The following is a 25,006-nucleotide window of genomic DNA, read 5'->3' as shown; positions in this document are numbered from 1 at the left end:
TATTTGCTTTGTGGGCTTGTAGGCTCTTGCACATGGATTTTTCTCTTTCTTTTGCTTTCCCGCTGTCCATTTCAGGTCATTAGAAAGGAATCACTGGCATGAGAGTGGGTCTAGCACTGACTGGTTGGAAAGAGAATTCTCATATTAGAAAGTAGAAATGAGCTAGAAGGCTAAGCTTCCTATGACACGATCCAGTCTATGTAATGTTCTGGGGAGCTAGCACTCATCATCTCCAAGAACAGGACAGTCCCCTTGACTCTCTGACTAGCGGAAAAATTACTATTTCCCCAGACCCAATCCATTATCAGTTCTTGAGAGCACAGCTGTTATGGATAAAGGAGAGCCCATTAATCTGTTTGTTTATACAGTATGCTTGAAATGTAGCCACGCATGCAACTTTTATCCATACAACTAATGAAATAAAGACATAAGATAGACACATTTCATTAGGACCTACCTGTCAGATTCTGACCCTAGAAACATTCAGTATTTGCTGCTAATTCACGTTGAGTCCCCAGCTGTATTCACAGAGCACTGGCAGTGGTATGAAACTCTACTGAGTGGAACATCTGAGACGTTTTCTGTGATTCACGTGCCTAACAGCAAAATGTTCTGTATTCTACCACTAATTCCAAGATGTACTCAAGTAGCCTAACTTATCATGCTTATCTCTCTTTGCCGCTTTCCTTGGGTCTCATGCCCCAATTTTAAAATCTCTATGGCTATAAGGCCACATAGAGAAACACCTTCTCCCTGTTACACTTGATTTTGTGCCAATACCATGATTCATTTTATACGGGCAGCTCAATCTAGCATTTCCTCTCCAGCCTAAAATCTCATCGTGTTTTGTTCAGCTCACTGGATCAAAAATATATTGCCATATCATTTTCTCCACTGGAAAACATACTTACTATCTTTTTTTTTTTTTCCCTTGGAAATCAGGCTTTACCCTTTGCGCACTGTTCCTCATCTCCCCTACCAACAGCTCCCTCCATTCCTTCCTAAATTGCTCCCCATTCCAATAAAGTGACATACTGGAATGGAAAAAACTTGGTTTCAGTCTCGGGGATCAATTTATGATAATCTTAAATAAGCCTCTTTCTAATTGATGAGTCTATTGCAAATTGCATACTTCAGTTTACTCTGTAAGGAATACAATTAAACTAAGGCAAAGCTGGTTATGACTCATGTATAATGAAATGAAAACAGTATCATCATTAAACACCAAATAAAGCCATTGATTCCGTGTATTATTCTGTCAGTTTTAATTGAATTGCATTTTCCCCCTTTCAGTTCTTAATTATGCAGTTCATGCTGAATCTTTATTTTTATGCACAGAATGGGATAATGTTCTCTTCCTCCTTACCTTAGTGTCTAAAAATATAAGCCTATTGAGAACAGAATAGTCTTTGTTGGTCTTAATTAAAGCAAAACACCTGCTTTTATCCTGGGAGCTGAATGTGTTGCTGTACTGTGAGGCTGTTACCAAGTGAGGGGACAATAGGGCTGCTTCCTGTTGCATGTCCCTCTCCCCGACCTGTGGTCTCAACCTCTTTCTAAATTGTATCACAAGAGGGAAACTGTGACATCATATTGCCCAGCAGAGAAGATCCAGGACCTCTCCAGCCTGCTAATGAGCATTAACTCTGTCTAGACTACCAGGTCAAGATGGTACCAACCGAAGCAGATACTGTTTAACAGGGGGATAGATACAGTCAGCAAGATAATAATCTAAAAATTCACTCTTCTCCTTAGTTAGCTTGTGGAAGATTTCAAGGCAAGAGTTGGACTCTCTTCTCTGATACGTACCACATAACTGAGGTTACATGCAAGTAAAAATGAACAAAGGAAGATGGTGTAAGTGGAGAACCTAGATGTGAAGGATATCTCGCTACTCTGATGTAATGCCTGTAATTCAGAAGAGGCAAAAGGAAGACAACCTTTACTCCTCTCTCTTCCCTTGAGGGTGTTGGCTACTTCTTAAGTGCTTCTGCCAGATTCAGGGATACACATCACTCTGATATCAACACACTTTTATTTCTAAGGTTCAATTCACCGGGGCCAGATGCTCTCATCTAGAAGTGTCAAATGATAATGAGTAATGAGCAAGTTTTTATCTTAGAGCATACAGACAAAGGCAAAATTATGCATTTTCAGCTAGGACAGTGTCCCAACAGAAATATAGTTTGGTGAATAAATCTTGGAATTGAGAATCTAGGGATGACCTAAGGTCAGTCTTTGATGTTCCAGTGACTTTCTATTACAAACTGAGTAAATAAAGACTGAATAGTTATTATCATAGCTTGGAAACCCAGATGACCAGGGCCTGAGTCATGGGAAGAGGAAGTGGCTGCCATTCCCATATATCCCCAGAGTTGAGGGACTGTCCTTCTTGGGCTGAGAATATCTGATGGGTGGTGAGGAGCTGGCTCTCCCTGGAATTTCTCCTAGCTCTGGCGTATCAGACTCTGCCACCCGTGCAGCTGCATCTCCAGTATTCATGCTAACAGAGAAAGCTGTCTTGGAATGAGAAGAGGCACTAATCATTCTTGTACTCATTTTACCCATGTTGAAACTCATCTGCCAATATTTCCCTGTATGATGCACTGCTAAGCATTCTAATAAGCTTATTCCAATTCCATCCTTTCTATTCCCAACTTACCCTGCTTTTATAGAAGAGAGGAGAGAAAAGAAATGCCTAAGAAATGAGAAGGGGGAGTAGAGTAGGCTGTGAGAACTAAAACGTATCAAGTTCCTTTCATGTCATAGACACTGTTTTGTTTTGTTTTGTTTACATCAGTTACCAGTATTGGGTTTTTGTTTTTGTTTTTTTACATCACTGGCAGTTTTTTGTTTTTAGTTTTTTTTTTTTTTTAATATCAGTTTATGTGTAGGATTAACAAGGAAACAAGATCATGTTGCTTTGATACTGGACAGCCAAGGGTTAAATGTAAACGTGGGTCATGGGTCTCCACATTTTAAAATATTCTTGACTCAGATTTTCTGGTAGTAGGTAGTTGGTAAGTCTATAAATAATGTTGATTTTCTATGTTCACTGTTTCTAATGTTGCAAACTAATGCTTATGCCATAGTATCATCTATTTCAAATCAATTTCCTACAAGTGCCTTTTATAACTATATTGTTTATATTAATAAATTAAAACACAGTATATTTGGGCAATGTTATTTTTCCTGTCCCACACAAATATGCAGAGATCTAAAAAGATTATGCAGGAGATAAAACTGTTGTTTACAGAGACTCTCCTTCAGAAGGGTTTAGGAAATTCTTCTTCCACTATTAAAAATGAGAAACCGCAAAACAAGGAGATTATAACAAATCCTTGGCATAAATTCACATGAAGACTGCCTGCCAAAATTTTAATTAAGGAGAATAGGTTGGCTTATCAAATATAATTGAGAGAATATTGACCAAACGTTGGTTTGTCTAAAAGGCAGTTGATGGAACATGAGGTTCTAGACACAGCCTCTCTCTGGTTCCCCCTCAATGTCCTTTGAAAAGGAACATTCTCCTTTACTTGGCCTTCCAAGAGCTGAAACAGTTAAATCAAAATGCCTGGCTGGGTCTGACAGCTAGGTTCTCTGGAAGTATAAAGCCTTTGGATGCTGAAGGAACTTTTTGAAGGTAGACACCAAAGGGATCTCCAGGCTTTTGCAGATCCAGAACGATGCCCATGCTAGAGAAGGGTTCATGCCCCACCCTGCCTATAACTTGGGCCCCAACAAATTCTCTGATTAGATTTGCTGAACTACTTCTAAATGCGGACGACATAGATTTACCCTGCCAGCACACAGAAATAACTTCCTGAGATTAAAAAAATGACATATATTCAAGAAAAAAATGGAAATCAACTGACAAAAATACTCCATGAAATACATCCCTTGATTCCTTAATGTCATCCTCTTTAAGAGCCAGATTTTCTCACTGCCTAAACTACTCCCTGATTGTAAATTAAACACCATGTGGATAACTTGCTTGACAGTATTCTAGTGATCTCAGGTTAATGTTTAACTATTAACAGAAAATAGGATTCCAGGTACTATGGCCTGGGAAGAGTACCATTAGGGTACCATTTAGCAGATTCTGTTTAAGACTTACAATAAAGAAGTAACTTAACTGCTGGAGGAATCTGAGCCAGTGAAGAAATTGATGTGAAAAGAATCTATCCCCTGGGCTGGGGTATTTTATGTTTCAATATTGAAACTTGAACATTTTTTGCATCAGAAAAGTTATTCTTAGTTGTTGGCAGAGTAAATCCATGTTATCCTGCATTCTGAAGCAGTTCAGCTGAATCTAATTAGAACATCTGCAGATTTATGCAGCTTTCTGTATATTAAAGTCCCTAACCCTTGTGAAATAAATATTTCTCCTCAATCCTTTATTTTTACCCATCTGAGTGTTAATCAGACTAATATGGTATAAATTTTAACAACCACTTTTATGATCCTAGGATGAATGGTGCACTACAAGTCTAAAATATCAAGACCTTATAAATAGTGTCAGTGTGCACTGGATTTCAATGCCTTCCTACTGGCCATCAATTTTGGCTTAGAGAAAGGGAAACAATTATGAACTCAGTCGTTTGCTTCTTGTTATTAGTTTTTCAGAGATTTTCAAGGTGATCCATACATTCCCAGAATATTAAGGAAAACCGCTTTGGTTTCAGTGTCTCTTGATAAAAAAAAAAAAATTCATTGACTCATGTAGACAATTAAACCAAAAAAGGTCAATTTGTTTTTGCAACTTAGATAAATTACTCAGATGCATATTGAAAATGACTGTTTTGCTAGAGTTAATTTTAAGATACTCCAACCCTCTTGGTATGCAAGTCTGCCATCTTCCTTGAGTAATACACCTAGATGCTATACTTCTCGTTGGGACTTTGTTTTTTTTTTAAATCTTAACCAACCTTCTATATCAGAGTAGGCTCACCTCCAGCAAATGAGTAATTTCCTCCTTAGACGTATAACACCTCAAGGTGTTACCAATTAGTCTGAAATTAAAATTAGTCTGAAATTTTCCAGCTGAGAAGCAGCACAGTAAAAAGAGGCTTAATCCTCAAGCCAGCTAGCCCTGTTGAAATTCCAGCTTTATCGCTGACTAGGTTTGAACAGCTGGGCAGCAATCAAACCATCCTGAAGCTTAAATTCTTCCTGGGTAAAATGGAGATAATATTTAACTTGGTAATAACTATAAGAATTAATTGAAAAGATGCATGTAACTAGGACATACTCAATAAGTAAGAGTCAAAATAGAGACATGGGTGCCTAAAAAGAGAAGCATGCAAAAAGAGATCCTTTTTCTTGGCAATTAAAAAGAATGTAACATTTAATTTTTTTTAAGGCATTATCACTCCCCCAAAGATTGTTATAAACAAGCCCCATCAACTTCTAGTCAAGCAACACTTTAAAGCAATGACTCTCAAAATACAGGGCCTGGGCCAGCAACAGCAGCACTTGAAAAATTGTTAGAAATGCAAATTCTTGGGCCCCATTCCAGGCCTACCGAAGGAGAAACCTGAAGGGCGGGGCCCAGCAACCAGTGTTTAAAAAGCCTTCCAATGCGTGCTCAGGTTTGAGAAACACTATTTTAAGCCTTCCTTCAAATGTCAGCATAACCCCTAAGGCTTCCTCTATGAGGCTGTGAGGATTCCTCGTAGACTTGCTAAAGGATCTGAATCCCCACTTCCTCCCTCTTGGCATTCCTCTCCTGCTCTTTATTCAGGACTAATTGATGTTCACACTGGCCAATTAGTCAATGTTACAATTCAAATAGCCCCAGCTGGAGCCAAAATTAACATGAAAGCTTTCCTAAAATATTTGAGTGGGGTTTTTTGTTTTTTTTTTTTTTTAACATTGGAGATTTTCCTATTTGAAAAACAAGGATTTGGGCCTATTTTTATTCAAGTACGAAGGTGTGTTCATGTGCTCCTTCCTCTATATAATCATGTTATGTGCTCATCAAATACAAACACTGCTAAAACTAGTCTGTTAAGTTCTCTACAAGTTGAAAAGAAATACCATAAAAGCAGATGTCCATCTTCATTGTATAATCACCCTAATCTGCTGATACTCATTCTGTTCCACTAATAATCATAGTGGGACAGAAGTTGCCAGGCGCCGTTCTAGGTAGGTTCAGCTGTGAATAACAGGACTGGTTGCGGATAGAGGAGAATCTCCTCCTCCTGGAGCTTGTACTCTAGTGAAGGGAAGAACACTACAAAACAGTCAACAAATCAATACATACAGTAATTACGGATTGTGTTAAGTACTCTGTAAGATCCACACGGGACGATGTGATGGTCTGTGTAAGGAGTGGCTTCCTTAGACAGGGTAGTCAAAAAGGGCCTCTTCAGGAACATATTATAGGAGCTCAGTCGTGAAAAAGAGGTAGAGGGGCGCCTGGGTGGCTCAGTGGGTTAAGGCCTCTGCCTTCGGCTCGGGTCATGATCCCAGGGTCCTGGTCAGGCTCTCTGCTCCGCGGGGAGCCTGCTTCCTCCCCTCTCTCTCTCTGCCTGCCTCTCCGCCTACTTGTGATTTCTCTCTGTCAAATAAATAAAATCTTTAAAAAAAAAAAAAAAGAAAAAGAGGTAGAGGGGGGTGGAGGATTTCAGGCAGAAAACAGAGCAAGTAACAGCTTGGGATTTTTCAAGAAACGAAAGAAAGCCACAGTGAGTTAATGGAGAAGAGTGTTGGGAAAATAGAATTAAAAACAAAATCTTCTCCCAATCCAGGAAACCTCTCCACAAATGTAGATAAGAAAGAAAACAATTTTATTATTGAACAAGCATTAAGCCAGAATGTGACACTCATCACAAGCAACCCACTAAGTGACCCCAGAGACTGAAAGCCATCTAACCCCTTTACGTGGCCAAGTGGATACAACCCATTACATACATATTCTTAGGATAAACAACTAGTCAAGTAAAAAGCCTTGACAGCACCATTTGTCATACAGTTGCTCCTAAATTTACTTAGTAGTGGGGTGACCATCTGTGTTAGCTAATTGGCTTTATTCAGAGGAAAAATAAACTTCTCTTTATGACAAGTAGTTTCGTAACTTGGAATGAGGCACCCGCTGCAGTTAGGTTCTATCCTCCCACAGAAACTGGGAGGTATGTAGGGGCTCTATCTTCCTTAATGAGGACATTTCAAAGAGATGCTTCCCAGGGCCTTGAGAAACACAGTCCTGGGTCCTAAAGCTGGCAAGAGTTTATTTTAGCTCTTACAAAGATTTACATACATTTCAAACAGACAGTGAAAGAACTTACAAGTTTTTTAAAGTAAGCGTTCTAAGATTAGGGAAGGGAAGGAAGTCTCTTCCCTTATTTTCAACACTGAGAAATAAGCCCTTCATTTTTTCATTTGTTTTCACCATTCCATGAGGCATGAATTAAAGTACACAGGGACTAGATTATGCAGGTTCTGAAAACAGTGTGTATTTCATCTCGGAGAGATGGAATCCCACTGAAGGTTTGGGACAAGACCTAATATCTCTTACAAGACATTTAACCCCTCTGACATGATGTCCTGTGAAGAACACAGCTTGACTTTGGTGATGATTCTCACCAAAAAATGCATAACCTCAATCTAATTGCAGAGAACAACAGACAAACCTAAACTGAGGAACATCCTCCCAAAGAACTGACAAGCACTTTTTCAAAAATGTCAAAGTCATAAAAGATAAAGACTGAGAACCCATCATAAATTACAGGAGGCTAAAGAGATAGGAAAATGAACTATAATGTGCGGTCCTGTACTAGGCCCTTGAACCAGACACAGTAGTGGGAAAACTGGCAAAATCTGAATAAGGTTTGTTAGCTTAGTTAATAGTATTGTACCAGTGTTAATTTTCTGGCTTTCCAAGCTCGATAAAGGATATAGAGGAATGCTCTGCACTATTTTTGTACCTTTCTATAGGTCTACAATTATTTCAAAATTAGCATTTAAAAAAATTTAATGGATCATTTAAACTACTGAAAAATTGACTGGAGGGAGGAGTGCTGGGGATAGAAGTGCTTAACCCAGTTAGAAGGCTAATGAAAGAAAGTCCAGGTAAGAGATCATAGTTTGGAGATGATGTCAACAAAGAAGGAGAAAATTAGGAATGAAGATGTATTTTTAAGACAAAATTGACAGTATTTGGAGATCTACTCAGTGTTTGAAGTGAAGGACAGGGCTTATTTGTAGGAGTCTGGTGTAAGTAACTATGTGGAGTATGTCATTTGCTCAGATAAAGCTAAGGGAGAGGGGCGCCTGGGTGGCTCAGTGGGTGAAAGCCTCTGCCTTCGGCTCAGGTCATGATCTCAGGGTCCTGGGATCGCGCCCCCCATCGGGCTCTCTGCTCAGCAGGGAAACTGCTTCCCCCTCTCTTTCTCCCTGTCACTCTGCCTACTTGTGATCTCTCTGTCAAATGAATAAATAAAATCTTTAAAAAAATAAAATAAAATAAGGGAGACCCAGGGTTCTGGCAAGATGATCTGTGGTTCCAACCTCTCCTCAAGAGGTCGTCTCATAAATCCAGCTCCCTCTGAACAAGGAGAGGACACTGATCAATGTTATAATAATCAATATATGATTCTAATATTACCACTCAGACAGGTAGCTACAGATACTTCCAACCCCAGTTTAGACCCATGGACATAGCACAACCTGCACATGTAAGACTTGTTTCTTACCAATAATTTGGTTTTAGATTTGCTTCCTTTCCCGCCACTACCCCTCCAACCCCTTAGATGGCAATCTAGTAAGAAAACAGAGGTAACCAAAACCCAGGTGAAGCCTTCTTCCTCTTAATTTAGCCAACTGTGGAAGCCAAAAGAAAACTGCCACCTGCCTATTTTTTTATTTAAATAGTCATTACTGCATCAGTTAAAATTTAAGTAGTTTTAACTAAACTTCACACAATCATTAAATGTGGATAAAAGATAATTCAAGTAAGAAAATGACAGAACTAACATTTCTAATTCTAGTATCAGCTCTTCATCCACATTACAAGCTTAAAAGTCAAGGCAATTAAATCAGATAAAGCAGTTAACATTCTTATTCTGCATTTTTTTTTAAAAAATAAATAATTACAATCTTCCTCTTCCAGATGAGGATGACTTTTCACAGAGACCGAGTATGTTACTACTTTCCATAGGATGCTTATGCTATGCCTCCACAGCATTCTCAACATCTTAAAATGGTTACGTAGAAATGGTTTCATTATACAAGATTTTTGACATCTAAAACAACATGAGTCTATCTCAGAGTTTTCACTGCAGAAAAGTAAATCCCCAGGGTGCATCTGAGGCAGCCTCCCTACCTCCCCTTTTCCAAAGACTTTAAGACCCTGACTTTTTGGTTTTTATTTTTTGTTTTGTTTTGTTTTTAAAGATTTTATTTATTTATTTATTTGACAGACAGAGGTCACAAGTAGGCAGAGAGGCAGGCAGGGAGAGAGGAAGGGAAGCAGGCTCCCCGCTGAACAGAGAGCCCCATGCAGGACTCCATCCCAGGATCCTGGGATCATGACCTGAGCCGAAGGCAGAGGCTTTTTTCCACTGAGCCACCCAGGTCCCCAAATGTCATTATTATTATAGAACTTTAGTTATTACCCCAATTAAGACCCTGACTTTTAAAGGGACAGGCAACTCTTTCTGTCTTTGTGGTCCTGACTCGGGGGCAGACTTCTTTAGCAAGTGCCCAAGGCTGTCCTAGGGAAATTACAGCAAACTCAGGAGACCCTCTGGTGGAAACATTTGGACTCCGAAGTCACAGGTCCTGGGATATCCACTGTGCTCTCAGTAGTTAAGGCAAGCTGTTATTGAAACATGAGCACATTTAAATGACCCAAAAATATTGAAAAATAACTGCAAAACTGAATTAACTATAGGAAAAGAGTTCAGCCTTACTAAGAACCAAGGACATGTACAATAAAGTTTCCAGATACTAATTTCCATCTATCAAACTGGCAACTTAAAAAATCTATGTAAACCTACGCAATACAAATGTATACAAACATTGGTAAGGTGCAGGGAAATAAACACTTGCATATGCTGCTAGTGGGAGTGTAAATTGGTACAGCTTTTCTAGACCCTCCCAAACCGTGAACAGAAATTATACCCAACAATTTCATTTGATGAAACGAGTGAAGTTTTTGCATCCTTCTTGATGCAAAACATACTATAAGGCTACAATAATGAAAAACAGATATTATATGAACTAGGAACAGAGAAAGGGATTCAAATAGATATAACAATTTATATCAAGCTGGCCCTTGAAATGAGTGACGGAAGACGGTACAGAAAAGAAATGGTTTGGAAACAAGCGGATAGGTTTTAGGAAAAGCCTAAAGTTAGATTCCTTCCTCATACCATTAAGCAAAAACAAATTTCAAATGGATTAAATACCTAAACATAAAAGCCCTAGAAGAAAACACAGAAAACTATTTCGTAACGTTTGAGAAAAGAAGGTCTTTCTTAGCAAAGATATAAAACCTAAAAGTCATACATAAGAGGACTAAAATTTAGACAATGAAAAATATTTGTATAGGAAAAAAAAAAAAAACACAAGTAAAATTCAAAGATAAATGAAGACAGGGGCTGCCTGGGTGGCACATTCAGTTAAACATCAGATTCTTGGTTTCAGGTCAGGTCATGATCTCAGGGTTGTGAGATGGAGCCCTATGTGGGGCTCTGTGCTCAGCGTGGAGTCTGCTTGAGAGTCTCCTGCCCTCTCCTTCTGTGCCTCCCCATAACAACTCTCTAAAATAAATAAATAAATCTTTTTAAAAAAAGATAAATGAAGATTGAAAGAACACATTTGCCAGACATATTTAAAAAAGGGCTAAAAGTTTCTGTAAATCAATGAAAAGACATAATTTAATAGACATATACACATATGATTGAAACAGAAAATAATTCACTGAAATGGGAACACATCGACACACATTGAAAAGAGTTTTTTTAATTATTAAAGCAATAAAAATTAAGTTATATATGAAATTTTTGCATGTAAGACTGGCAAAATTTTGTTATTTATAATGCTCAAGAGGATGTGGAAAAATGGAAATCGACATTTGTTCCAGACGTAAACTGGTACAATTTTTTAAATAATACTTTGGCAATATTTTTAAAACTTTAAAAGCCACACATCCTATATTGGGGTATCTCTCTTACAGAAAGCTATACTATGTAACATACTCAATACCGATACAAAGATATGCATCCAAGATGATAATAGTAGTTTTATTTATAATAGGAAAACAAAAAGGGATAGCCCAAGAGTCCATCAGGTGGGGAATAAGGGTACATAGTGACTCTGCCTGTAGTATAATCAAAAAACTTTTAAATAACAATAAACAAACAAAAAAATAAAAATAACATGTCATAACCAAGCTACTGCTTTAAAACAAATGGTTCCTCTATAAAGAAGTACTTTATAGTCGTTAAAAATGATGCTTTAGAATATTTACTGAGGCAATAATAGAGAAGGGTTCATTATCTATGGAATAGAATGAGGTTACAATATCACTAGTTCAGTATGACCCATTTTTGCAACATACACACCAAAGCAAGGGCACATACCAACATACCAACAATGGACATTTCTGGGTGAGACAAGAAAGGGCATTCCAAAGTGGCTTAATTTATTCTTTTTATTGTACTTTCCAACTTCCTCACCATTAACAATAGAATTTTGTATTTGGGGGAATAAAAGTTTAACAAAAACAACAAAATGAAGAGTCAGGAGAAGAATTCCAGAAGTAAGGCACAGTGCTTTCTTTTTCTCTTTCTCTCCAAATCCTATCTAAAATGAAATGTTTTATACTTATTCTTTCCATCTAAATACAAAATGTTCTAATTTCATCTCCAAAGCATCCATAGTACCATCCATGCTCACATCTGTCAATCCCTTTTACAGGGGGTTTGGGAGTTTGTATGGTGAGATCTATGAACTCCACATTCTGCTGTCAGTCTTAACACCAGGGGTTTTAGAAAGTAGCATGAATAAAATGTGCTAACGCTGGCCTTGGGATAGAATCATTCCACAAAAGTGTTTATTTTTTATTTTTTTAACCAAAGAATGGATACATTTTTCAGCTGCTATATATAAAAATATTCACTTTTCAGTATGAAAGCTCAGCTGCGATGGGAAGAGAATATAATGCATTGTAAGAAAAATTTAAAGTTATAAGCTTGTGTGGCCATGCATAAAAACTCCTAAAAACTGTGACCATCCAAGGGTTTCTCTCTGAATGGGTCTTTTATTCCAGTGAGTTGGCAGAGTGAAAGATGCACTGCATTGTTCTGACATCACACCAGGGTGAAAACACACAGTTCTGTTGACATCAATACAATGCACTACAATATATTTTTTATATCCTCTGTAGGTGTTCTGAAAGGACCCCATTGGTGGAAACGTTTTTTTAAAAAATTGCAGGAAAATCCCTGCAATGAATAGAGCACAAAAGCATCTCAATTTCCTAGGAAAAACTAGAGCCTACTTAGAAATGTGACAGTAACATTAAGCATACAAATAGAAAGAAATTTCAAAGGGAACATATAAAACACTTTTCCTGTGTCACAGTTCATTATGCAAACTCCATACATCTTAGCATAATGCCATATATTTAAGAAAATCAGTTTATCAGGAAACTTGCTCATAATAAGCCTCAGCAGATCAAGAGAAACTTAGTTTTGATGTAGACATGGTTTTATCTCCCTCTGAGCTCTGTTGTTCTCATACCTCCTGACATGAGACAATAAAATCTGTCTTTATTCGAATTCTTATAAATGAGCCTTCTTGTGGACTTCATGGTCCCTCCATCGAATTCTGGAAACTGAAAAATAAAACATTATCAGAGGTAGGTGTGAATGGTAATATGGATAGTGTGGAAAGCAATTAAACCAGTGGGAAAACAGACAAGTAAGGAACTGATGCAACTCTGGGACCCCAGTGGGTCTTGGATTCTGAACAGTCAAGTGTAAGAATTCAGAATCTTGTTACATGCAGCTTGACTGAGAAACTGGAGAAACACAAAGGAAGGCCCCCATGAAATCGATTCATCGCAGCCCTATATATGACCCTCACGTTGTGAGTCTACATATGACCCTCACATTATATAAAACAGTGGCTCCAAATGAACTCTAGGAATCGGAGTACTTAATCATTTGCTAGCTTAGTTAGATATTAATTATAGATTGGTATTAATTGAAAATAATATAATATACTGTGCTCAAATTGATATAGGCTCCATTGTATAAAAGTGTCAAATGAGTGATTTAGGATTCTGTATGCTCTATCTGCTTCTTTTAGGAGCATATCCATCTAGTACAATATCCATAGAAAAGCAATTCTGTCCAAAAACATGTAGAACACCCAAAATAAAGGCATGAGTAAGAATGAAAGCAGTCATTAGGGAAAGCATTCTGCTAAAGGCAATTTGTGTTTTAATTCAATTAAAATTTTTAATTTAAGTTTTAGTTTTTTAATTTAAGTAACACATTTTAACTACCTCTATACCTACTCCTCAGCAGCATTAGATACATTCACATTGTTAGGCAAATATCACCACCTTCCATCTCCAGAACTTTTTCTTCTTCCCAAACTAAAACTCCATACTCATTAAACAGTAACTCTTCACTGTATAAAAATTTTAAGAGGAAAAATATCAACAAGTGTACAAAAACATCATTTAACAAGTCAAATCCAAATAAAGAAAATCGTTTTGATGTGTTGTTTCCCAAACTATATATATAACAATCTCTTCTGTGATTTTTTTTTTGCTATATTCAAGCATTTTGATTAACTTGTATTTTTATGAACTTAGTATTTATCATCTAACTACCTATTTCTACTTAACCCTAAGTACACCAGGAAAAATAGCATCATTTATCATCTGAGTCAAATAGGCCTTTTAATGTTTTGTATTTTAAGTCATTTTACAAAAAACTTACAGAATAATAAAGAGATAATGAAAAACTTGATTTAAAATTTCATAAAAATTTAAACACAGCAAACCTCAAACAAGTGAATTTTGGTACACAAGCATCATAAATGCTGAAATAGTACCAGAACACATCCTTTTTATGAGTCTTGTCACAAAATCTCAGTATATCGAAGTCCTTCCTGGTTGAACGACAAATGGAGTAAGAATGCCGTATTTTTTCATGTATCCTTAGAGATATAGTGTTCTCTCATCAAACTAGCTTTTCAAGTTTGAAAAAACGAGATAGACATCTCCATCTGAAAACTCATGATCTCGAATGTGGCTTACAGGATCCATTCCGCCATCATCGCTCAAGACTAGAGTGCTGCTCTCTGCCTCCCTGCGTTTATCTTTGGGTTCATCTTGTGTTTTGAACCAGCTTCCTCGATTTCATCCCTTACCATTTTGGAAAGAAAATGTAAAAATCTGAATTCTCAGATTGATTTTGGTAATCATTTCACTGCATATATTCACTATATATATGTATCAAATCATTATGCTATACACTTGAAACTCATACAATGTCATAAGCCAATTATACCTCAACAAAACAATTTTTAATAAATAAAAAATTTTAATTTTTTGAAAGAAATATTTTGCAGTACTTTGGACAACATAATAAGAAAGCTGAAGAATGGTGATTTTTATTCATTACATCATTCTTTTGAGGGCCTCAAATTTAGGGAGTTCATTCTTATATTTTCTTATTATTTCAGTCCTGTTTGGCCTAATTAGCCTACTTTGGCCTAGTTAATAACTGATAAATAATAATTAAATAATTCCTCACATGATGAATTAGCTCCATGTTCTAAGATCAAAAAAAAATAGTGATAATAACAAGGTCACTAAGATCTCATAATGTATCTTAGATTTACAAAAGGATCTGCTGGACCCATACAGTGACTGCGGACTGAATGTGTTCTTCTATTTAAGAGAAATAGTAAGGGCAACTGGGTGGCTGAGTCAGACTCTTAGTTTTGGCCCAGGTCACGAGCTTATGGATCATGAGATCAAGCCCTGCATAGGGCTCCATGCTCAGCAGGGAGTCTGCTTGAAGATTCCCTCCATCTGCTCCTACCCTCGCTCAGTCTTGCACATGGGTGCATGCCCTCTCTCTAAAATAAATAAGTAAATATTTTTTGAAAACACAGAGAAATAGCAAATTTCTCTTTGCTCTCTGGAAGACTCTGAAGAAAGAATAAAAATCATGAAGTATCAGAGGTCACAAACAGTTAAACGTATTCAAAAAATAAATTCCAAAATTAGATTGAATCCAGTGCATATCAGTCAAATAAATTTGTTGTATAAGTAAATTTTGAATTACTGACATAATTTGAAAAACCAGTAATATTTGCTGTATCCATCTGGATTGTGTTCCTTCATATACCCACCTAAAATAACAACAGCTTAAACAGATAAATCTCTCATTCAAAAGTAGTCAAGCCATAGGAAATCCAATCTTAGCTATTATCATAGTAATAATTAGGGAGCAGTGTCCTATCTTTCTGCTTTGTCTTTCTTAGTATGAGCCCGTTGTTCTCAAGACTGGCTTAATGGTCCAGCTCAGCCGCTGCTCCTCCAGCCGTCTCAGCTACAGGACGGAAGAAGGGGGCTAGGGCACACAGTGTGCAATTCTCAGATAAATAAGCACTCTTTAAGCATCCTTCCTGGATATCACACGTGGCATTTCTGCTTATCTCACTGGCCAGAATGAAGACACATGACCACACCTAGGTGTAAAAAAAGCTCGGCCTTTACCTGGCACATTGCCACTATCAATAACAAAGAGATTCCTTTAATAAAGAAGAAGGAAGTGATGTATATTTAGTAGGTAATGAGCAGTTCATGCTACAGCCACCAAAAATAGATAGTAACCACAACACATTCAAGAAAAACAAAATATTATTTAGCTATACATATGGTATCGGTTGATAACTTAAGTTCAAAGCTCAAAAGCTTCTTGCACTTGGTTATAAAGGGAATGGTATCAAGTACTAGAAAAATGTTAACAATTTTCTCCTTGATTCCAACCAAAAGCACTGAGAAGGGCAAAAACTATTTTCGCCCACTAATTTAAGAATTCTGTGATCAGTATTGATGTCATATTTATGTCAGCACTAACAACCACCTCTCGAGCCACTGATATGCATCCCACTCTTTGGGAAAGGTTGGGCATGAAAGAAATCATGAAAGTAAGTAAGATCATAGAGGTAAACTATAAAAGATGGGTTGCTGAGTCAAGGGACTCTAAACGAGAATAGTGGAATATATGAGCAATAGGGCACTTAGATATGAGGTAGCCACAGAGTCATAAACTCATAAAATTGAAAATTATGTTACTAATCTTGCCCCATTGAATAGGATGATTCTTTTTAAAAAATCTTGGCAATAGTCAATAATAGTTATCTAAGCTCTGTCTCAACCCTTCCAATGAGAATGGAGCCAATAATTGACAACCAATTCCATTTTAAAACATATCTATATACAGAATTAAAATAAACCCAATGTAGCTAACCCCGATTCCTCTCTGGAACTATAGAGAAAAAGGAATGTAACCGTTTCTCCATGTATAAATCCTCTAAAATTGTATTTATTCACTTTTTTCATTTATAACTTCCACTTATTACTCATTCCTATTTTTTAAACCACTTGAATACATTTTTATGGAAAAAATACAATTTATGCAAATACGGAGCCCCCTGACTCTCCCCGAATCCCAAAGAGGGAAGCATTATTATCAGCTTATTATGAATTATTCCAGATCTTTATCTCTTTATGCACATAGGGAAATGAAATTATAATACATACATATTATATTCAGCATGCTATTTTTTCCACTTTATAAATCTTGATGATATTCTGCATATCAAAACCTACAGATCTGCCTCTTTTGTTTTCATTGCTGCATGGTATTCCATAGTTGTATCAAGGATATAACCTAACTATGATAAAACCTTTAAATATTTCCAATTTGGGGCAATTAATAAAATGTCTAAATACCCTTATAAATTTCTTTGTATATGTGCTTTTGCACATACGCGCCTGTGCACAAAATTTCTCTAAATTACCTATCAATAAACATTCATTTAATCAATCGTGCCAAACTGCCATGCCACACAACCACAGCATTTCACATCCATTAACAGATTATGAGGGTCTCCACTTCCTCACATTCTCAGCAGTAACAGATACCGTCAGTATTTATAGCTTTTCCCAGTCAGAAAAAAACTTCTTTTTAAGATTTTATTTATTTATTTGACAGACAGAGATCACAAGTAGGCAGAGAAGCAGGCAGAGAGAGAGAGGAGAAAGCAGGCTCCCTGCTGAGCAGAGAGCCGATGCAGGGCTCGATCCCAGGACCTGGGATCATGACCTGAGGCGAAGGCAGAGGCTTTAACTCACTGAGCCATCCAAGCGCCCCCAAAAACTTTTTTTTTAAGTCATGCAGTATCTTTGCGATCTTTTCTTTCCAAGCCTAGCCCTCCAGTTCCTTCAATCCTACTTGCATAGGTCATGATTTTCAGACCTTTCACTTCTCCTAGAGATGCTTCAATTTATTATTATTACTCTTAAAATGTACTTCTAAGAACTGATTACAATGGTACAACTATACTTTGACCTGACCTGTATACAAACAGGACTATTACTGATCTTCTGAACTTAGATCTTAACACTTTGTAAGTCACTGCTCTCATTAAGAACTTAGTATAAGGTCTGAACATTTTCTCCTAAAAAAGAAGAACACCGCCACCACCACCACATAGGGTACAAGATGCGTACAATATCAGGTTTCATGAACCATAGACCAAAAGTTAAATACATATTAATGCAGTCCCAAATCACATTTACATTAGAGACCATATCAGTTTATTGTTGTTTCACACTGAGTTTGCAATCAAACTAGATCTCAAATGTAATTCACGTTATATATTTAACTACTAGAAAATTACATCTTTGTCAGCCTGTATTTTTTATACGTTTTTGAACCTAGGTACTAAAAAGCATTTACATTATTCTTTTGATGTTTCATCTTTTTACTTCCTACCCACTCTATCAGCCCATCGTGTTCTTTGTGAAGTCCGCTGTTACCTAATTTATGAATGTCTTCAACCATCTCCATGAAAAAGATTTAAGTAGAAGCACCACAGCATGCCATACAGCTATACTCTCCAGAGGCTTCTTTTTTTTTTAAACAGGTATTTTTTGAGTGACCACTGGCCAGGCTCTGAAGTGACTAAACTGTGACCAAACACATACTTACTTTCCCCTGAAAGATGTCACGTACAAATTGATAAATATCTTGCTGACATCCAAGCACACTTTATGGGTAGTATCCCTAGTCTACCAAATTAGTAACATAAACATCAAAAAAACGAACTGATATTAGTTTGCATTGCCCTGATCTGTTTTATTCATTCTTTCAAAAGATTTATGGAACATATTCTAGGTGAGAAGTACTGTCCCAGGGTTGGAATGGCAATGGTGCACACAACAAAATGATGCCCCCCTTACGGAGCCTGAAGTCTAGTGAGGGACCACAATGCTGGCTCCACATCATCACCACACACCTTGCCGAGTGTCCAAAAACTTCTACTGGATAATCCATGCTAATACTGTGCCAACTATAAAAAACAAAGGGTCAGAAGTATTACTTGCTCTTTCCAAACTTAAATAGCTATCTGGTGATTAAGTTTGGCATTATCTGATCAACAGTAACAGTGGTGAGACTACCAAAATGGTGTCTAAGACAACATTCAAGAATTTTTTTTTTGTTAGTAAAGGAAGCAGAGCAGAAAAACAGCCCATCAAGAAGACTGCAGCAAACTCAGGGCATTAAAAAGTAGCGTAATCTAATCTACTGAATATGAAGATAAATTTCACTTAATGAAATTCATATTATTCTCTCTTATTATCTTTGCAAATTCACTATTATCACCAGAGGCATAAATCCCATTTGCATATTCCAAAAGGGTAAATATGAGTCTCTGGCAATCAGGATGAAATGTCTGCCACTCGTAGTCTATCAAAAGGGCACATGGTATTGTAGAACTGACAATTCGAAAAATCGAGTTCGATTTGTTTAGTGTCAACGAGTTTGGGGTTTTTTTTTTTAAGTAGTTTTCATCTGAATAGTCACAAATTCCATTTTCAATAGTCCCTATCATAAAATGAGCTCATTTTCCAAGCCACTTTTCAAAAATCTATACACTACCATGCTTACTATGCCTAATATCTAAAGTAACAAAAGAGGCATATTGATTTGGGATTAACAAGGTTTTAGGCCCATGCACTCATGACCTTAATCAGCATGGTAATATAAAAATAATTCATGAAGGACAATGTTAAATTAACAGAAGTAGTTCTTTAGTTCTGCAGGATAGAAAAGTGATTTCCTACATAAGCTTAAAGACATAATTAAACATATATTTCATTTCTCTTTCAAGAATATTCTTTTGACCATGTCTGATACAGCTGCAGGAAAAGCAGTTGGCAGCTGCCCGTCAAAAGAAAAACTGTCGGTTTTTTGTAAGCTACTTTATGGCTTTTCAGACTCTCTTTTTGTCTCTCCACCTCATTCTCCTCTGTCTTGATATCATTTCTTGAATTAGAAATTGGTGTTTTACTGGGGAAAATAATATTGCTACAAGTAAAAACAAAAATTAAATAGTCAAATTAATGAGGATTTCTCTAATTCCTTTTTAGTTAGCCAGGAATTTTTGTTGACCCCTGCTCTGTGTTTTTGAGAGAAGCTGTTATTAGAAGAAAACTACATAGCTGCAAATTACATTTTTAAAAAACTGAAACTATTTGTACATCTCAGAGAAATAATATTACCCAGCATGGGAGCCAAGATTCTACAAAAAAGATCATCACACTGTGAGTTTTTGATTACATGAGATTTAACAGAAATTATTTGTAGCATACATTATAAATGAGAACAAAAGTACATTATTTGTTAAATGTTATATTTATATAATATATAGTAAATGTGTAAATACTTATATATTTATAAATATATATCAAATGTGAATATATTTCTAAAAATATATATAAATGTCCATATTTTATAGACATTACTAGTAAATGTGAAAGAGCACAGAACTCATAAGTAAAACTGCCCATGACTCATCTATTTAACATAAGACTAACTCTATGAAACAGTAGGGAAAGTATGTTCCAACAGTTATAATATTTTGCCTTTGACTACATTCAGATGTGAATTCTTTTGTACAGAGAGCAATGTGTTTCTCTATTACTTTTGCTTATTTATTGTCCTGAGTCTTTAAACATCAACAATTAGCAAAGGAAGAAATATTTTCTGTGATTCTGAAACATTCACAACTCTTCTTTACCTTCTTCTAGGCAAGTTAACTTCCTCCAAGTAGCAGGAGAAAAAGAGAGGAAAAATACAATGGTTAATTTTGTAGCTTGGGATAAATCTTATGGGTAGATAGCTGGCTTACTAACTAAATACACAACTGTATAATTATCATTTTGTTTTATTGCTTCCTGCTATTTCTTCTTATCTAACATCACAATCAGCATGACTACTACACACAATGGTTACCCACAGCATCCATCTTAAGTAAAATTATGAAACTGACAATCATGATTTTACTTGGAAAATGGTAAGCCAACGATTAGTAAGTCCGGCAGCTGTTCAAACTGAATCAGCAAGCACAGAGGATACGCAATGGCTCTGCACAGAGAAGGAGGTACAGGGGCAAATCCTGAGCCTGCCAAGCATCACCTGAAGAGTGGACCATGAAAGATGCGGTCAACAGGCTCGGGTCAGCATCAGAGCAACAGAGGATGAAGGTATCTGGAGCACGGGGAGAATAGTTTTGGGAGATCCCCTGCCTCCTCAATGTCCCTCTTGTCGGCCCTGCCAAGATAGGCTCATCAGAGCGCTCGGTGTTTTGTGACACAGCCTAGATCTTCCAGTTTGAGCTTCTCTCAGTGGGTCTGAGGACTCACTCTTCAGTGTGGAGAATTCACTATTCTGTGACTTCGGAGACTACAATCCCACCAGAGATAATCTATGTGTACATATCTCTATGATCTCTGCTTTACCCACCAGGGCCAAGGCCCTGTCTTCCCTATACACTGACTCCCCTGAATTGATGTATCACAAATCTGAGGATCTACAAAGTCCACACTGATTGTCTCTTATTTTTCTTTCTAACTTAATAGATCTGTGCTATACTATAATATCTAGCCAGTAAGAGCCACTGTTTAATCATGATGTGTCTTGGACTTCCCAGTCCCTGTTCTTTTCTACCTTTCTTCCCATAAAAATCCTTAAATTCAAGGCTCTGCGATCTGGTTCTATAAATCTGAAGTCCTGTAAAATTCTTCTACTTAACATAAATTGTCTGTATTTCACTTCCAAAGCTAGAAAATGGGTTGTCTATGTTTCATTTCTAGATGTTACATTAAATTCTTTCAAACTGACAATTCTTTATTGTTTCCTAAAGTACCCAAATTAATTAAGGAATATAACATATATACAAGGTAATGATCTCACTTTAAAGATTCTAATCATTTCTAAAAGTCTGTAGTTGTTTCCAATTTACCTTTCTCTTATTTTCTGGCAAGTATACCCTTTTTAGCCTAGTCTTCCCATACTCAACAAAAAATGGCAGGCAAGACAAGCTCCAGAACTCTAAAGCAAACTCGAGTATATGCCCGGGTCTTTCAATTCATATTTACAAGTGTGCTAGAGACACAGAAGTTTTACCTGCCATCTTGTACAACATTTACTAAATATCTTATTTCTCTGGGCATTGGGTAGCATGGCAGTATTAGCACTGATTATTTTTTGTGTCCAGATCAGACTTAATTTGCTCTAAGAAGAGAAGATGCCCTTCCCAATCAATATAGTGTACATCACACTATGAAATCTTATAAAATATAGAGACAGCTTACTGAGATCTCATCCATCTAGTCTTTTGTATGTTCAGTTTCTTTAACATCAAAAAGTATTGGTTTAAAATTAGTCAATCTAGTCTTTGAATGTTTGTTTTGTTTTGTTTGCCCTTTGCTTTGAGAGCCTTCTTAAGATTCCTGGAATACTACTGGAATCCAATCTGATATAAAAATCTACTTGCTGCTTATGTAATTTTAAGTCACATATTTTTTTCTTCTTCCGTCAGTATTTTCGCTTTCTAACAGTAAAAGAAATAGTATAAGAATCTGGCCCTTGGGGGTGTCTGGGTGGTACAGTCGATTAGCACCTGACTCTTGGTTTCAGCTCAGGTCACAATATCAGGGTCGTGAGATTGAGCCCTGCATCAGGCTCCACACTCAGCATGGAGTCTGCTTCAGATTCTCTCTCCTTCTCCCTCTACCCAGGCCCCTGCTCATGCTCGTGCTGTCTCTCTCCCTCTCTCTGCTAAATAAATCAATCTTTAAAAAAAGAAAAAGAAAAAAGAATTTGGCCCTTGGCCACAAACCATTTTGGGGAATTCCTCAATATTCTCACCTCAATTTCTATTCAAGCAATGAAAAGCTAATCAATGATGGGGTTAACAATTAGATTCCAGAGCTTCTAAAATATCTCCCATTACTCCACAGTCCCTTTCTCTTCTTCCCTCTCCCTCCCTCCTAAAAACATCTTACTGAACACTCAAGACAAAAATGAGGAGAAAGCCCAAGTCCTAGGGAGGCTTGCATCAGGGTCTGTATTACAAGTTCCCCAACTTCATTGTTCAGATTTGTTCTCAAGCAGAGGAACATGGACAGGAAGTGGTGGGAACTTCTAGTGATGACCCTGTCATTGCCCTACAAAACAGAGGGTAGAACACTGTGCTCTCAGGTAAGGGGAAAGGTCAGAAGGAGACAGAGAAGGAGGGAGAAGGGGCATGAGGGGTGGCTGAGGGGCAGAGGAACGGCAGAAGGGCATCTCCCTCACTGCTCCTCAAGCACGGTTAAACAGGTGACCCTGTAGACACCTGCCACCAACACATTCGCCCGGCCAGTCCCTGCGTCTCTCTTTGCCCCAACTTAAAATGGGGATAAAGAGAATGTATTTCCCAGGGTGGCTGAGAGACTCAAATGAGTTAACATACATAAAGCCCTTAGAAAAGGGCTCAGCACGTAATAAGTCCTCACTAAATCATTTTTTAAGAAATGCAACATGGCGTAAAGAGGTCCAAGAACATGAAATTTAGAAAGGGTTTGAAAATGGGTTTTTAAAGCCTTGAGGGAGGAGGCATTATAAGAACAGTGTTCTTTATCTTCTCAAAATACAGAACTTTTTAGTAAGCCTGGCAGATAGCCAAGGGAGCACATTTTTTTTATTTTCTTGTTTTGTTTTTTGACAAAACATAAATAAGACTACCTCCAGTCTTAGTAAATCAGTTCCTTCATATGGACAGAGTCTGACGAGAATGAAAACATCTCGTCCACTGTCACCCACTGCTCTTTCCATGACAGGTCAATATTGCTTGTCCCACAAAGACTGACTTAATGGCCTACATCAGGAGCATATTATGTGATTCATTTTCTTTGCAGGAAAATCAGTCATCATTTTCATAAACATCTGCAATCACTGCTCACCTCTGCTGCAGTGTTCCTGTGACACGTCCTCATTGTTGTGTTAAGCAGCAGAGTTGGTGCTCTGTCAGGATATCGGCCAGCCAGGTCATCTCTGTGATGGCTCCAACAGAGAAACCAAAGTCCCAGAACACAGGAGGGCAGCGATTCTGTCATGGTCGAGGGAGGCAGGGACCTGACTTAGCCCACAATGAGGCCAACATGTTTTACAGTAAACAGTGTGAAGAGGGCACAGAGCAAATGAGGGGAGCAGAGCAGAGTCGGAAACAAGCACGCAAGAATTCAGAGAGTGTGATCATTGTTGGGAAGGAGAGATTTGGGACAAAAAGAGGAAAAGAGTGAGAACATAAAGTCTGTTGAGATATCTGGGGATCCAGGTCTCTCTTGGAGTAGCCTTGTAACCACAAGCAACTCTCACCACTTCTCCGGGTCTGCTTTTCACCTATAAGAAGAGCAGTGGCCAGTAACCGTGCATTATTCACACATGGCAGGCCTTGTTCTCTCTGCTCTATGTGTGTGGACTCTTTACGGTCCCAACCACCTCAGGACATAGGAATAAAAAATTCCATCATCATCGTAGCCCATTTTTACAGAAGAAACTGAGGAACAGGGATTAAGGTCACCCATCCAGAAAGCAGAAGAACCAGATTCCCACCTGGGTCGCCTACCTCCAGGGCCCATGTCTGTATCACCTTGCCTCTCTGAAAAGGGAGAGAACTAAACTATAAATGTATAATTTCAGATGGGAAAAAAAGACAGACCTTTTGGTTTCTTTCATTTCCAACCCTTCATAAACCAATACTATCGTAATACTGTTACAAATAGGAAGTACTAGAAAAATGATCCCAGGCCTAGATGTTTCTGCAATGTCAAATACCTCAAAGGTTTCCAAATGCTTTCCATCTCCGTACTTACTGTAAAACAAGGAACAATCCACAACACAGGATGTGTCCATCGACCACACTGTGTTTAATCCTAGACTGATGGTCTCTAAACTCCAGCTCTGTGGTTGTGAAAGGAAAATTTTGCAAAGCTATCCAGGTGTCCCCCTTCTCTACAAAAACTTGATTTCACTAGAGGTTAAAATTCAACCTTAATAAAGCACCAAACACGGGGCCTGCTTTAGGTTAGATATCTTCCATTCATTTACAAGCAATTGCTGAGCTCGTGCTTTGTTTCTGGGGTTCATTCAGATGTGGAGGCCGTAAGGATAAAGATACAGCCGCTCTGTGAACTTAGACTCTAGAAGGGAAGACGAAAAACATATCCCAGGTGATACAAGACTGCCCCAAGTGCTGAAGATGTTTAAAACTGTAAGAGCTTTCCTTCTCAAGTCCTCCTTTTCATCAGGTGAGTTTAGGATGGGGAAGTGTCAGGGTGATATAAAAATGGAATTTCCAATCCAGTAAGAGCATCAGTTGGCGCCAGCCTTCTCCATACTACAGCAACTCTGGC

At 37.6% G+C, this 25,006-nt stretch overlaps 1 protein-coding gene and 1 long non-coding RNA gene across 5 annotated transcripts in view; one reads left to right on the top strand and one right to left on the bottom strand.

Annotated features, from left to right (window-relative positions):
- The window catches only part of CDH20 (cadherin 20), a 203,072-nt gene that overhangs the window by 66,636 nt on the left and 111,430 nt on the right, over nucleotides 1–25,006 (top strand). The window lies entirely within an intron of this gene.
- LOC116572045 overlaps nucleotides 1–25,006 on the bottom strand; it is an 84,081-nt gene that overhangs the window by 2,515 nt on the left and 56,560 nt on the right. Inside the window, exon 2 of one of the 2 annotated variants that reach the window (XR_004278104.1) lies at nucleotides 18,506–18,615. This is a non-coding gene — a long non-coding RNA (uncharacterized LOC116572045). Of the gene's footprint in view, nucleotides 1–1,366; nucleotides 1,525–18,505; nucleotides 18,616–25,006 lie in introns of those variants that run through there. The other variant, XR_004278103.1, reaches the window with a different exon arrangement.

Source organism: Mustela erminea, chromosome 13 (genome assembly GCF_009829155.1).
Source record: "Mustela erminea isolate mMusErm1 chromosome 13, mMusErm1.Pri, whole genome shotgun sequence".
Taxonomy (NCBI): Eukaryota; Metazoa; Chordata; class Mammalia; order Carnivora; family Mustelidae; genus Mustela; species Mustela erminea.
The sequence above is the reverse complement of the archived record's forward strand: the minus strand, read 5'-3'. Positions and strand labels throughout refer to the sequence as shown.